This window comes from Xyrauchen texanus, chromosome 13 (assembly GCF_025860055.1).
Source record: "Xyrauchen texanus isolate HMW12.3.18 chromosome 13, RBS_HiC_50CHRs, whole genome shotgun sequence".
NCBI lineage: Eukaryota > Metazoa > Chordata > Actinopteri > Cypriniformes > Catostomidae > Xyrauchen > Xyrauchen texanus.
The window spans coordinates 12,504,565-12,521,349 of record NC_068288.1 but is presented as its reverse complement, the minus strand read 5'-3'; positions in this window follow the sequence as shown (position 1 = coordinate 12,521,349).

Below are 16,785 nucleotides of genomic sequence, written 5' to 3'. Positions count from 1 at the left end.
GTACCATGGCAGTTCCACAGATTTGTGGATCGACCTGCAAGACCCTGATTTGTTAAGTGTTGAATCAAAGCAGGGTGTTTTCTGGTTCAGCTAGTATTACCATGGTTACCTATGGTTCAATGATTACACTTTGAGTTTGCCTTTTGAAACCAATTAAGTTTCGCTTTGTGACTTTGTGCTGTACATTTTAATGACATGCTTGATAATCAAAGAAAGAACATAAACAGGCAAAGCAAATTACAGACGGATAATGAACTGTGTACTGCATACGCACACATACACAGTTTCTCTGTTAAATGACTATGTGGCAATGGCTGCCAAACAGGAATGCTGGGGTCCACTAATGGAACTTTGGGTCAGTGGTTCCAAATTTATTTTCACATACTTTCAGCTCTCAATCAAAGGCTCAGACTATCTGACATATTTCTCCCTCTCACTCTTTCTTGTTTATCATTCATTTTCCATATACACATTTGGACATTTTTCTTAATGGGAAATCAGCCCATAAAGGTGGATTTGTCTCTTTGGATGTTCACAGGTCACTGATCAAACAAATCTGCACAGAAGGGGGTGGGAGGGGCTTATTTGTATTTTTGTATTTGTTATTTTTAATGAGAACATTTTATACACCAATGAATGCTCAACGTTTGTTTTACAGACATGTATGATACCTTAAATTGTGAAGCTTGTTCTTAGCAGACAATGAAAAAAATTGCATACGTACTTAACCAGTTCGCCAGATCTAGGAACAAGAATATCATAGAGATTGTTGGGTGGCTATTTCGACTTGAACCAGTAAGCAACCACCAAGAACACCCTAGCAACTGCATAGCCACATCCTGGCAACCCAGCAGAACATCATAGAGTTTTTCACAGGCAAGCACCAAATCTTTTCAGGGAATGTAAAAGCTAGTTAGTACTTGCTGTTTGCCAGAACACTAACACATTTGATCACTGACTGATATTGTGACTGATCGCTACTTATTTTCTGTGCTTGTGTTGAAACCCGGTTAACACGTTGGCTGTTGTGTCTCCCACTCAGATGGGATAAGTGGCCAGAGGCATGTGCATTTGGATCAATATGAGTGTAACATTTCAATTGTAACTCACATCATCCCCGACACACATTTCAATTAGCTACTGCAGTTCATTCATATTTGCAGTCACCCTGCTGTCTGTGTCTGTTTCTTTTGTGATGATTATGTATGTGTGCATCTGTGCTCTGTGTTTTGTCACATGTATCAAAGGCCCTGCCCATGGTTTCTATTACCATCCCAGATGGGGTGCTTGTGGCCCTGTCATAAGGTACATAGAACTAGTAACTTTCACTATTACGGATCAGGTTACAACTCTGAATAATCGAAATAGAGTCAATTGTAAAATAATTGTAACCAAAAGCATTGTATCACATACTGTATGTAAGGGATAATGTACAGTCAGCCAGTTGTTATTGCAAAATAATCCCTGACTCCCGACACAAAGCGGAGGGGTTTATTTTGCGAAAACAACTGGCTGACTAGACATTATCCTGCTTATTACACAGCTAGTACTAACCAAATAAATAAATAAATACATGGACATAATTGATTTATTTTGAAATGATGTAACTAGATATGTAAATTTTGAGGAGAAACTTTGATGTTGGCTTGAGAAAGTCTGAAAGTTTGAAAAGCTTTACATTTTTTAAAACAGCTTTGTTAGCTTGTTATTGTGAAGTTTAAGGATAGATGGACGGACGGACGGACGGACGGACGGATAGACAGATAGACAGTTGCTAAGGTGTTCTGGGTGGTCACCAGACATTGCTAGGTGGTTGCTAGGGTGTTCTGGGTGGTCGCCAGGGCATTGTTAGGTAGTTGCTAAGCGGATGTTAAGGTGTTCTGTGTGGTTGCTATGGCATTGCTAGGTGGTTGCTAGGCTGTTCTGAGTGGTCACTAAGGTGTTTCTAGGTGGTTGCTAGGCAGTTGCTAGGGTGTTCCATCTGGTCACTAGGGAATGGATGTTTTAGTACTTACATGTATCTAGGCGTTGTTTGCATGTTTTAGCATTTAGCTAGGTGTTGCTAGCATGTTTCTAGCATGTCTTAGCACTTAGCTAGGCATTGCTAATAAGTTTTAGCACTTAGCTTGCCATTGTTAGCATGTTTTAACACTTAGCTAGGTGGTTGCTAGGCAGTTGCTAGGGTGTTCCAGCTGGTCACTAGGGAATGGATGTTTTAGTACTTACACGTATCTAGGCGTTGTTTGCATGTTTTAGCATTTAGCTAGGTGTTGCTAGCATGTTTCTAGCATGTCTTAGCACTTAGCTAGGCATTGATAATACGTTTTAGCACTTAGCTTGCCATTGTTAGCATGTTTTAACACTTAGCTAGGTGTTGCTAGCATGTGTTAGCATGTTGCTAACATATTTTAGCACTTAGCAAGGTGTTGAAATTGCTGAACAGCTGAAATCCACCTCCGGTTTGCGACAGAGTTCTGTCAGAATAGAGTATTCCAGAGAACCGGGTAATAAGTAAGTGATAATATACAGTCAGCTCGTCATCATCGCAAAATAAACCTCAACAGGGCGATCAAGACCCTGACATGCAGCAGAGTGGCTTGTATCACGCCAAATTAGTTTATTTTGCGATAATGACTAGCAACTGTACATTATTCTAGTTTTACACAGTTGTGTACAAACTAACAACATAATGGTACTTGTGAGAAGAAATTGACTACGGAGTGAAACATGAAACAAGCACAGTAATGTGAGAAATCGGTTGCCTGGGTCAACGATCAATTATTCAGTATAGCGTAGTGATTTTATATCATTATACAAACATTTTTGACCACAAAATGCCTGATTGACCTTTGATGTATTCCAGAGAGCTGTGTAATAATATGTTTTATCCTATCCCAAATTTACTGTGCATGTATGTAATACCATGTAATGCTGTGTCGGATGTTTTGAGCACTTTTCGTTTCCTGTTATGCTGCTGTATTTAAGAGTCCTAAATTTAAATGTATGTGAAATGTAGTTCACTGGCCTCATTAGTATACTGGTGGCCGTGGGTTGCTCTGTCTGTGTTGAGCAGGTGATGCCTGCTGACTAGATATCTGCTACCATTTATAATGGATGAGAGCAGCTTGGGTGTCTGTTCTATTTTTAAATGCTCTTTGTCCTGGGGGCTTGATAAAGGACACTGAGAAGCCTGTGATCACATGACCTATGCATTGCAGGATGGTTTGCTATACAGTGCTGAGAGTCTGTGAAAGAAGTTCAGAGTGCTGAATGACGGGAGTTCTGATGACAGCTGGAAGCTGCATCTGAAATTGCGTACTGTCAGAATATGCACTGCATTTGATGACGGACGCACTTCTCGGACAATAATAAAATACATTCTTTAGGTATGCAGGTGAGCAGGACTGTATGAAGACATTCCGGACATACTTCATCCAGGAATGTGTGCATTGTCCTCAATGTCCTGTGACCCGAATATATGACGTAATAGCAACAATCGGCAAATTAATTTACTTTTTTAAACAAGCACCATGATTTTAGCATAGCAAACAAATTGATTGGTATGTTTAGCACTTACAGTTGAAAAGAGCTGTCTGAATCACGGTTCGTTTATGACGTGTACTCCGCTACTTTGGGATTGTGGTGTAGTAAAGTGTCCAGTCAATGATTCATCTCAGAATCCAGAAATAGCAGGTCCATTGGGTATTTCTCGCTTTACTGTTTTATGAATTCTGAGGATTTGGACATGCTACTCCATTGGCATACTGTTTTTCTGCATACTATATAGCAGGGAAATATGCATATTTGGACTCAGGCATAGTCAATGCTTTTCTAGTAATGCAAAACTTTATGAAAAAGCTCATTATGTTGTGATATAGCTTAAAAACCACATAGAAATGCTTTAGTGTAATTTCACTCTGCACACTGATTTATTTCTCCAAAAAGAGTTTATTATACTTGCTTGCTACTTTTTGACCATTAGGTCTTCTTCAGGCAAATCCCCCAATGCAAAATAACCCATTAGACCATGCATGAGGTTTATGTGTTGGGGTTTCACCTGATGTAGACCTAATGATCGAAACGTTGCAAGCAAACGTAAGCTACTAAAGTATTTTTGGAGAGATAAATCTGTGCGGACTGTGGACACTTAGCATTTTTCTTTGTTGGTTGCATTGTGTCCTGACCTGTGCCCAAATCCGGTTGGATGTGCAGACCTGAATTCTTCTTAATTTTTGGTTATTTATACACAAAAACAATTCAATACTCATATCAAAATTTCTTAAATCCATAAAGAAGCAAAGAAATGTATTATATTTCGTACATATAATTGTTTCTTTTACTTTTAGAACATAGAAAGCTGGAAAAGACGCTTATCTTTAGTATTGTCTTAACCCTAACCTTAAGGCTGCTTCCTCACTGCCCAACAGAGGTGGGTAGTAACATGTTACATTTACTTGAGTGAATTTACCTAACCTAACCCTAAACCACTGGAGTCTTATGGATTACATTTATACTGCCTTTATGTGCTTTTTGGAGCATAAAAATGTGGCCTACAGAGCTAAAATATTCTTTTCAAAATCTGAATTTGTGTTCTGCAAAAGAAAGGAAGTCATTCACATCTGGGATGGCATGAGGGTGAGGAAATGATTTTTGGGTAAACTATCTCTTTAAAATGATAGCTCAGCCAGAATTTTGTATTCTGTCATTATTTCTCTACCCTCATGTTGTTCCAAACCAGTGTGAGGCTTTGTATTATGTGGAACACAAAATATGTTAGACAGAATGTTAGGGACTGACAGTGTCGGTCACCATTCACTTTCACTATATATATATATAAACATTCACTGAAAGTAAATAGTGACTCAGGCAAACATTCTGTCTAATATCTCCTTATTGTGTTGCATGGAAGAAAGAAAGTCATACAGGTTTGGAACAACATGATGGTAAATGATGACAGAATTTCCATTAATAATAATTCTATAATACATGTTCAAATATATTGGAGTAAATGTCTACTATGTAATTTTTGAAAGTAACGAGTTACTCACTACTTGAGTACTCTTTTAATTGGATACTTTCTTACTCTTACTCAAGTAATTATTTATGTTAGTACTTTTACTTCTACTTGAGTAATTATGTTTTTGAAGTAATTGTACTTTTACTTCAGTATAGTTTTTGGCTACTCTACCCACCTCTGAGTGCACTGTAACGGAGCCAAGTCTCCATCATTTCAAAATAAGAGTCCCTGGTGTTTTTCAGGCTCGTCCAAATCTTCATTTTTTTCTGCTCATTATTGGGTTTTGTTTGCACAATAAACTGCATTTGGGATTTTATTCATTTTAGACTTTTGTAGCCTCTGTGTCCATCAAAGTATGGAAAATACTTTTATTTAACATTTTATAAATCTATTTTATGAACTATTGGGCAACTTGTTGGTTATCAGCCTTTCCCACCACCTTAGTTATTGGTATCCTCATATCAGCTGACCTCTAAATTGAAATATTATTTGTGGATTGGTTTGTCTCTAGGGGAATAAAAATCATACCATTTCGACTTTGTATAAGAGAAGTTGTTTGATATTTTACAAATGTGCAATCTCGTACAAATTATAATGAGTTGTCAACTATGTTGGATTCAGGTGTGCCTTGATGCCTTCCTACCTCCATATACTGCCTGTGATGACAGCATGTTTCAGGTTTTGAACACAAAATCGTGTTATTAGGCACTTCCTGTTATCAGATAAGAGTATAGACAGTTGCTTTTTATGATTTTATTTTGGAATATTCTAACTTAATTATTACTTTGTTTCTAACATCTCTATTGAGAGATATTATGAATACTCAATGATGAACACTGACTGCATGTTTTGTCAACGCCCATGTTGGCTCCGCTGAGGTTTACACCTAAATGAATTTAGACCGGAACCAGGCTACAGCAATTCATCCGAGTAAACATAAGTCGTGCCTCCTTCTTGGTACATCCTGCCACGGCTGTAAACAGCAGGCCAAGCTTGCTGTGTAATAATGATATTAGAGGCTTCAAAAGTCTTATCACTTTGGTTCTACTATCTGTAGAATCATTGTAATGGAATTTGAGACTTGTTTCCATGGCAATGAATATACCCTTAATTTTGCAGTTGCCACCAATTAAATCATTAACAACTCAAGAGGAAAGCTTTAAATGTCTCCTCCAGACACTTCAGCTGATGAATTTCCCTTCTTCACTTGAAGAAATGCACTTTTAAAACATGAGGCCGGCCGGTGCCCTATATTTCTGTGCTTTGGTGAAATGATGGAGACTTTTCCCTTTAAGAGAGTCTCACAGATCTACACTCACCACATCGCTGGAAAATCTATCAAGCCCTTTTTTTTATTGTGGAAATTTGTCTGACATCCAAATTGAAAATGAGGGAATGGAACAGCAGGCGAAAGACTAAATTCTCCATTTTTAGGAATGTCTCTCACTGTCTCTTTCTCTCACACACTTATACTGTATAAGCAAAGCATTTGTTGTGCTATTTTTTTCTTTCGCTAAACGGGCAAAAGAGGAAGTTAGATGGATAGAGTGATCTCCTCCTGCAGATTGACATCCTGTCCAAGCCATAATTAGATGTGGTTAATTAGCATCATACCGTGGAGAATTTGAGTGGGTACAGAGACAGAGGAGGCTGTACAATGTATGCCCATTAGTACTTACACAGAAAATAGCTGTCCGTTGGCATTACAAAGACGACTGTTGAGTGGACCAGATTGCTTTTCAGGGACTTTGCTCTGCCAAAACGTTTGTGGCACATTTCACTTTTTTTTATTAAACCCAGTGGTTAGGTGTGGGTGAGAAACAGATCACTATTTCAGTCTTTTTTTACTCTCCACTTTAACTGTGAATGTGTGACTTTCAGATGTAAAACTGTAAGTGGAGCTTAAGAGTAAAAAATGGTCTTAAGTATTGATCTTTTTCTCACCCACATCTGTTATGTTGCTTCTGAAGACATGGATTAAACAACTGGAGTCTTATGGATTAATTTTATGTTTCCTTTATGTGATTTTTGGAGCTACAAAGTTCTGGTCACCATTCACTTGCATTGTATGGACCAACAGAGCTGAGATATTCTTCTAAAAATCTTCATTTGTGTTCTGCAGAAGAGAGAAAGTCATACACATCTGGGATGACATGAGGGTGAGTAAATGATGAGAGAATTTTCATCTTTGGGTGAACTATCCCTTTGCTAGTTTTTGTATTCGATGAAGGTTCTGTATTTTATACGATGGACTGTTGCTGAGTCCTGACGTGAACTTTTCTTAACACAGAATGTAGACTTGAGGTGGTCTTGATCTGTTTGACATTGACATGGAGCAAAAAAATTATTTATCGCTACATTCCACAACTCAAGACCCTGTCACCGCTCTTGATAAAAAATAAAAAAAGCAACAGCACAGTTATATTGAGTGTGTTGGCAGCTCTTTGGGAGAAGAAAAGGCTTTGTTACATAAACCCTGTTGACTCGAGACTGAGTGAGAAACCAGGCTGCTGAGAAAGAGATCTCTTCTGATACCCTGCGAGCTGTGCAGCAGTCTGTCTGACGAGAACTGCTCCATCTCTGCTTCACATGAACACATTTGCAGTACACAAGCAAGCGGTCAGTTTATCTGTGCCATTTGTGGTGATAGCTGTTTTTATTTTTATTCCTCACTTTGGATTTCCTGGGGAGTACATAAACCCAGTGGCGGAGCTAGGGGGTGGCCAGGGGTCACCCCATTGGCCACCCCACTCACAATTGCTGTTTTAGTCATTTTTTTGGTCATTTTTTGGGACAATTTAGTTCTTTAGAGGCGAAATCATCTCTGTACAAATGTACAAACTTAACATGTGCGCACACCAAGGTCGCCGCACCTCTCCGTCCCGGGTGTCATTGTATCCACTCAACCCTGAATGACTTTCTTCCTTCTGCAGAACAAAAATTAAGATTTGGTCAATTCAGTGGGTCCGTGTACTTTTGTGTCCATTCCTATTTTATATATATTGGTTTTAACAATGATAAATAAAATAAGCAGATACAAACTCATATCCTGTTGACCATTTCATTTTCTATTTAAAAAGGAATAAACGGGATTGGGGGGAATGGCTAAATATTTGTTTTCCTTCAGTGTTTAAAAAATTTATTTACGCCTTGAATATTTAATATGAACTGAAACGCCCCTTTCATCTGATTGTCAACTTGCCCGTCTTCTGTATCCTACTGCCTTCAGCTAGAATTAGATTTGGGATCGCTCTGCAAATTTGTCTCAATTTTCATTAAATATTGTCCTGAACCACCACTAACTGTAATCTATTCCCATTGCTAAATGAAATTAAATAAAGTTGTGTCACTTTGTATAAAAGCCCCACGAGTTAATATGAGTTAACACAAGTTAATATATTTACTAAATGTTCACCCAGGCTGAGGAAATGACATCGGCAGCACACTCTATCAGCAATCAACAGCTTGCAGAAATGAACATTGCACTTCTGGAGATAGGGTGATTAGACGTCCCAATAACAGGGACAGTCCTGATTTTACACGCCGTGTCCCACGTCCCGACGGACCAGTCAGGGCGCCTTGTGTCCGAATCTTAGCTATTATAATTTAATGCCCACTCCAATCCATGCTCATGATGCCTAAACATTAATGTATCGTTCACTGTTATCCAAAGCAACAGAACTCTATTTTAATTTAATGTATCAATGGGTCACGAATACACAGGTACTACTAAATCATACAATGCTATTACAAATAAAAATTATATATAATAGACCAACGTCTAGTCAGTATATGGCCAAGTGATGTGGATTGTGATCTCTCACGCATGGTCCATTAAGAGGCAACAACACCATGATGTGCCAAGCAGCAAGATTCGAATACATGTGACATGCACAAGTTACAGTTAGTGGTGGTTCGTGTTGGGACAATATTTAATGAAAATTGAGACAAATGTGCAGAGCAATTCCAACTCTAATCCTGGCTGACAGAAGACGAGGCGGGTTGACCAATCAGATAAAAGGGGCGTTTCAGTGCCGCTCACATATGCATATCAAATTTTCAAGCTGTAAAAAAAGCTGTACATTTTTTAAACAATGAAAGAAAATGAAAATGAAGCCATTTTCCCCTTTCTCTTTATTAACTTTTAAATAGAAAATGAAATAGTCAACAGAAAATGAGTTTATTCTGCTGCTTATTCTATTCATCAGTGTTAAAACCAATAAAGAAGAAACAGCATTTTTCGTTTTTTTAATTTTGGGTTTAAAAAGTAAAAATAATGGACGCAAAAGTACACAGACCTCAATGCATTTGAATGGTGGCCAGAAATGTAAAGCTCAAAATCCACATAAAGGAGCATTAAAGTAATCCACATCCAAGTGTTGTTATACTGTAGATGTGTGTGAGGAAACCCATCAATATGTAAAACATTTGTTTTACCATAAATTGTCCTCCCTGCCCGGTAGGATTCAATATGCATGAAAAATGCAAATCACCAAAAACAAATAAAGAAGAAAGTGGAAGTGAAAGGAAAAGTGGACATTAAAAGCACAAAATGACTTAAATATTGATCTGATTTTTCACCCACACCTTACAGATTCCTTTGGAAGACATGGATTTAATGATCTCACATAAAAATTGTTAAGTGTGTGTTGATTTTTCTTTAGCCAAAATTGGTATAAGTTGACAGAATTTTAAACACTGCCCCCAGAGGTTAAAGCAGTAAGTGTTTTAGAGCATATAAACAGTTATGACATCCATTTATATTAGAGCCCTGCACGGGCCAAAAACTCCAGCCCTAGCCCGGCCCTGGCCCGTAGTGTTCAAGCCCTAGCCCGACCCCAGCCCGAAAACAAATGCAATTATTCAGCCCGAGCCCGACGCCAATATTTAAGCTCTCTGACGCGCGCTCTCTCTAATGCAATTCAATTCAATTCAAATGAGCTTTATTGGCATGACAAATTGTACATTGTATTGCCAAAGCATTTTTTTGAGGATGAAAAATAACAGAGTAGAACAAATTCTGTATTGAACAAGTGTGTCATTTTTTAAAAAAAATAAATAAAATAAAAAATGAAGTGTATATAGGCCTACTTTCAGTGGTGTTTGTTTGTGTGTGTGTGTGTGTGTGTGTGTGTGTGTGTGTAAATCTTAATGCACGCTCTCTCTAATACATGCAAACACACATGCTAATAGGTAAAGTTATTATAGGCCTCAAATATAGAGTTACAGTGCCACCGGCAATCATGCCCACAAATATTATTACCGTCTATCCATTACAGAAAAGTATAAGCATGCAGTAGATAATAGCCAAGCTATGTTATCCAGCAGCAAATATGTAAATAAAGATGTGCGGCCTACCTTTCTTTGATGTGAAGAAACTTTACAGAAACTGGAGAACAATGTTTCAAAGAACTCTTCGCCAACTGGCTAACGTAAAAAATAAATAATAAATCGTTGAACTGTGCAAAGGCTGAACTGTCACTGCTTACTGGCGGTGTTGTGAAGAAAAAGAATCGCATCCAACGTTTAAGGCTTCAGAGCTGTTCTCCTCTCCTCCAGTGTCCTCCCTGCTGTGCTGAAAACGCACATGCATATAGGCTATATATAATATTTATCATATTAATTATAGTATTATAATATATTATATTATTTATAATTATAGGCTATATATTACTTGTATTATTTTAGTGCGCGATTATGGGCACAATGAAAGGAGAGAAGTTAAAGGAGCCCGAGTCCGACCTGAGCCCTATCTATTAAAAAATAAATTGGCCCGAGCCCGACCCGAATTGACTCAGCGTGTCGGGCTCCGTCGGGACCCGACGGGCTTGCAGACCTCTAATTTATATCCATAGATGGATAGATCGCCAGAAGCCAGTCGTTCAAGATAATTGTTTTCAGCTGTAAAGGTTGTAAAACAGTGAAGAGAAAAAATTATTTTATTTAATCTACCTCCCAACCAAAACCCAAATCTAACCCTATCCATTAGTAGAGACAAAATGCAATGTTAGGGATAGAAATGCAACCTCCTTATCATGCGTGTGGTTGCTTATACAAACATGATTACCTCCTCATTTGAATGGGATTGAACTGTGGTCTCCCGTGCAACTGACTCAACGTGCTACCAGTCACGCCAAGAGGAAAAGTAGCTGTTGTGGAGCCGTTGCAAATATGTCTGATGGGTGATAGGGCATGTCAGTGAGTCAGCATACTGTTGCCAATCCTAGGGTACCGGAACTTTCAATAACAGCTTGCCAACTTCCCATGTGACCATGTTGATTTAACTACTGGAGTCTTATGGATTACTTTTATGCTGCCTTAAAGTGTTTTTTGAGCTTCAATGTTCTGGTCACGATTCACTTGCATTGTATGGACCTACAGAGCTGAAATATTCTTCTGAAATCTTCATTTGTGTTCTGCAGAAGAAAGAGAGTCGTACACCATCTGGGATGGCATGAGGATGAGTAAATGATGAGAGAATTTTCATTTTTGGGTGCACTATTTCTTGAAGTATTTAGGCAAATAATGTAAAAAATTGCACCTGCTTATTTACATGAATGATTATATCATATTTTTAGACCTATGCATAGACCTATATATTGTCTTTACTGGGGTCTTACAGGGACATCTTTTTTAAATAGCTTTAGTGCAATTAGCTATTATTTGCTAACTACTTAAAAAAAAGTGTTCTGTAGCTTGACTGGAGTTAAATTGCTTTAAGTTATGAGCAGCTTGTATCTTGGGAAGCTTCAATTTTAAATTAGCTTGCCCAGAACTGGTCACATAATGTAGCTAATAATAATAGTAATACTAATACTACTAATAATAAATAGCCATGTGTTTATTCCATGAGTTAGGCTGTTTTTTCTAGATTTACAAAATTGCAATTTTCCTATAAATGCCTTATGTCATGTGTCATGTCAATTTTGGGCATATGCATTTTATAGTCATTTAATTATTTATTAATAAATTAATAGTACAAAATATAACAAATGTTTGTAATTAAAAGTAATATTTAACGTTATTAATAGAGGTACTTAATTGACTTGATTTGAAGGACAATGTTTGGGACGAAGTTTCCAGTTGTCCAATCTCAACCGGCTAGCGCTATGCACTGAATTACAATACCCAATTTACATTATTGGACTTTCAGGAATATCTTCATTTGAATGTACACTGAAAAAGTGATAACCTGCAGTTGTTACCACAATGATTTATTTTTCTGGATTTAACCCATAAAAATAACTTGTTGGTGTCACCTAAATTGACAGGTACATTTATTCATATCATATAAAATCTTAAATGAAATAAAACCAGTTCATGAAGCATGTTTTTTAGGCTACCTCACAAAACATTTTTTTACAGTGTTCTTTCCAAGTCAGGTCTGACGGTAACTGTGCAATTCGATCTAGTATTCTGCATGACACACCTTTGGTCTATGGTCTCCAATAGTATCCATTGTCTTAACCCTTTTGTTAGTTGATTTGCTTTAGGTAAGTATTAAGTGTTCCTTTGGTAGTGCAAATCTGTTTCTATGACTTTCTGATTGGTGCTTCCTCACCTAAACTCAGAAGTCTATGTATAGAACTTAAAATTCTCAGAAGTTGTAAGCAGTGTTTGGTAATGTTACTTTTAAACGTAACTCATTCGAATATTGTGTTACACTTTAAAAAAGTAACTTTAAAAGTTTTTTTTCTTCTCCCCTTTTCTCCCCAATTTGGAATGCCTAATTTCCAATGCAAAGTCCTCGTGGTGGTGTAGTGACTCGCCTCAATCCGGGTGGAGGAGGACGAATCTCAGTTGCCTCCTCGTCTGAGACCGTCAGAACGCAACTTATCACGTGGCTTGTTGAGTGCATTACCATGGAGAAGTAGCGTGTGTGGAGGCTTCACGCTATTCTCCATGGCATCCATGCACAACTCACCCCATGCCCCAAAGAGGTTAACCCAATGTGACTCTACCTACCCTAGCAACCGGACCAATTGGTTGCTTAGGAAGCCTGAGTTACTCAACACACCCTGGATTCAAACTTGCGACTCCAGGTGTGATAGTCAGTGTCTTTACTTGCTGAGCTCCCCAGCTAGTCTTATAATCCCTCTGTAGTGGTCTAAGCACATAACTGGTAATCTGGTAATCAGAAGGACACTGGTTCGAACCCCACAGCCACCACCATTGTGTCCAGGTTGCTCCAGGGGTATTGTCCCTGTAATAAGGGCTCTGTAAGTCACTTTGGATAAAAGCGTCTGCCAAATGCATAAATGTAAATGTAATTAACACATGAATCAATTGCATTTCACTCAACCGAATTTTGTTGACCTCGTATCACTCTAAAAACAAGAAAAGTTGATTGACAGGCGATGTTGTATCAAAAGGTGATTGGCTCTTTTACCTGCAAGGCGGGACTTCCTTTCTACATCCATTGACTGTTGAGTACTAGAGCTTCTTGGTTGGGCGTTCCAATTTCTCCCATTCATTTAAATAGAAGTGACTTGTCTCTATCTGCTAAATAGTCTCTGCCTCACACGCTATAGAAATACAATACCAATCATGCACCATGTCTCCTCCCTGACGTTTGCACACTTTTACTCCTGATTTACACATGGTACTTTTATTGCATTACCCCCAACACTGTTTATAAGCTCAGAAGCTAGTTCACATTCACAAGCTCACTATTCAGAATCCTGTTTGATTTCCCAGATGCCTGGCCTACTGCAGTGGTACATGGACTGTAACTGGTGTTGTGTTATTGATTGACTATCTTCACTCTGTTACATGCAAACAATTATATTCCTGTTTTATAAGTGCAGCGTCAGCTGGCATCATGGGGAACAGCTCATTCTTTGCCAACACAGTCATTAAATTTGCCATAGTTTCGACACTCTTTTTGTACCAACAGTCAGTCATTTCTCTTAATGCACGCTGTACAATGCAAGGTTGTAGTAACTGAGATAGATCTAATAATAGTCTATTAGTGAGTTTTTGAGGTCTTTAAGTCAACATGATCTTAAAATTACATTTACATTTATGCATTTGGCAGATGCTTTTATCCAAAGCAACTTACAGTGCACTTATTACAGGGACAATCCCCCCGGAGCAACCTGGAGTTAAGTGCCTTGCTCAAGGGCACAATGGTGGTGGCTGTGGGGTTCGAACCAATGACCTTCTGATTAACAGCCCTGTGCTTTATCCACTATGCCAACCCACAAATTGAAGGTATTTACTTTCTTAACACACGTTCTGTCATGGTGTGTGAGAGACAGGACCCAAAGGCAGAGGTAACAGTTCAATAGGTTTTATTAACCAAGCACAAAAGGTACTTCAACAAAGCAAAGTCAATCCCAGGTGATCTTTCTCCCCTAAGATGCGGGCAGAGACAGAGGAATCCTCCTCCACATGAACTGGGCACTGAACTGGCAAGGCAGCAAACGTGAACAGAAGGTAACTCCGCTTCTGAAACTAAACATCCGCCAGCTCCAACTGCACAAGAGAGCTCAGTTAACATTCTGCGAACAGTTCGTTAAACGTTATCACAGTGACCTTAACACAAACACAACAATGATCCGACATCGGACATGACACAGGAGGGGATAAATAAGAGGAACAGCTGAAGGTTGTAATGATCAGCATTCCCATGGAAACAATCAGAGTTCCCATTGAAACGCTGATTCAGAATGCCAGCAACACCTGAAATGGATAAGGGCAAAACGTAATTGTTTCTGACAAAACAGATGAGGGTCGATGATGCCACGGTCCTCATCAGGCAAAACACCCAACCTGGCAATGTGCTAGGATTGCACCATCACCGGAGGGTGCACGGCATCAACTCGCACACTGCGATAACCCACCAGGTCAAGCCCCAACCTGGAGACCCGATTCTTGTCCCATGTGGAGACCAGGAAGATATCTTGTTTGCGTAATCAGTGACAAGCGTGATCAGAGGTTTCATTTTCCTTCTAATGTTATATTTTTACTCTACTGATGTTTAGGTTTTGGGTTCAGGGTAGAGTTAAATAAATATGCATTCCTTCTCACTGCATTACATCATTTACAGCTAAAACAACTTGCTTTATAGCTCACTTTTGGCACTCTCTATGTTAAAAACACTTCCCATTTTGACCACTGGGGCAGTGCTTTGAATTTTGGTAAACACAGAGCGAATTTAGCGTAAGAAAAATCAAACTACTGTTTCACTGTGAGATCAGGCTGTATTAATAAAGATATGTATCCTAAGTTTAATAATGTTTTCGTACAATATTATATATATATATATATATATATATATATATATATATATATATGCATATATATATATTTTGCCAATATTCCAATCATGCAGTGTTTGCAGAGGAGAGAAGGTTTGAAATCCTCCTCCTCTTATGGATCATCTCCTTTCAATGCTTGCCTGTACTGAAGAGGATTTCCCATGATTAAAGCAACAGATTATCTGTGGAACTGGCGCCCTATATTTCTACAGTGTACATGCTGTAAGATTATGGCTAAAACTCACTGACTAATGGACTGATTCTGGTTGTCTTTCTCTGTCATCTCTCTCTCTCTCTCTCTCTCTCTCTGTATTTCTCTCTCTGCAGTAGGCCTATTATTTGATCAGTAACACTAAGGTAGCATTTGTTAACATTAGGTAATGTTTGAGTTAACTCGAACTAACATTGAACAACAATTATTTATATCCATCCATCCATCCATCCATCCATCGTCAACCGCTTATCCTGTGTACAGGGTCATGGGACTGAGCCTATCCAGCTAATATATGATATAGTGGGGATACCCTGACAGTAGTCAGTCCATCATGACAATTATTTATATAATTTATTAAATTTAGTTAATATTAATATATATATATACTCAGTGGCATAGCTTCTGTTTATGCAGGGTATGTAGTAAAGGGGGCCCGTGAAGACGATCACTAAACAACCCCACCACCACCCCTCCCAAGAGGTAATTGCTTAAAAACTCCAGCAGCAGCACCACAGCAAGAACCTGGAGCAACCACCACGCTCGACATTGCAGGCCATAAACTGGAAATTGAGTGAGCTCACAGGGTTCCTGTTCAATTCTGGCCAAATTTCTGAGATCATCCGATAAAGATCTTGAGTTACGTGAGGGGAGGAGTAAAGGAAGGCTTTCTTGGAAAAACCACAGTATTTTCTTGTTCCAAGACTTTGCTAATTCAACAAGAGAGAAATGACGGAACGTCGCTTTTGCACTGATATTCCCGGCCAAATTGAGAATAAATGCTAAGAATGGCTGTAAACATTCACATGCCCACAGCAAGGGATGTCCTTCATCAAGTCAATGGAGTAAGTGTCACGTATTCCCTGTTTTTGTGCTTAGACTTTTACTTTGAAATTCTTGTTTAGTTCCCCATTCCTGTTTCCTGACAGTTTTGTAATCCTTTGTAGTTTCTTTTCATGATTGGTTTCCCCCGATCGTTTCCCCAGGTGTTCCTCATTCCCTTGTTTTCCCTTGTGTATTTAAGCCCTTGTTTCCCCTGGTTTCTTGGTCAGTCTTCACATGTGTTGTTATGCACTGTGTTTTGTTCCTGTGTTTTATTCCTTTATATTCTGAGTACTTTGTTTATGTTTTGCTTCATTAAAGCTGAATTTAGATCCTAATTTCTTGCCTGCCTCTTCATAGTAAGTCATATTGTGGTACTCACATTGCAACCGAGTGGACCTACTCACTAAACATTCGTTTGACTGTTTGACAAATCTGAACGCTTTTTTTGTGCTGGTTCCTCCTATCAGCTG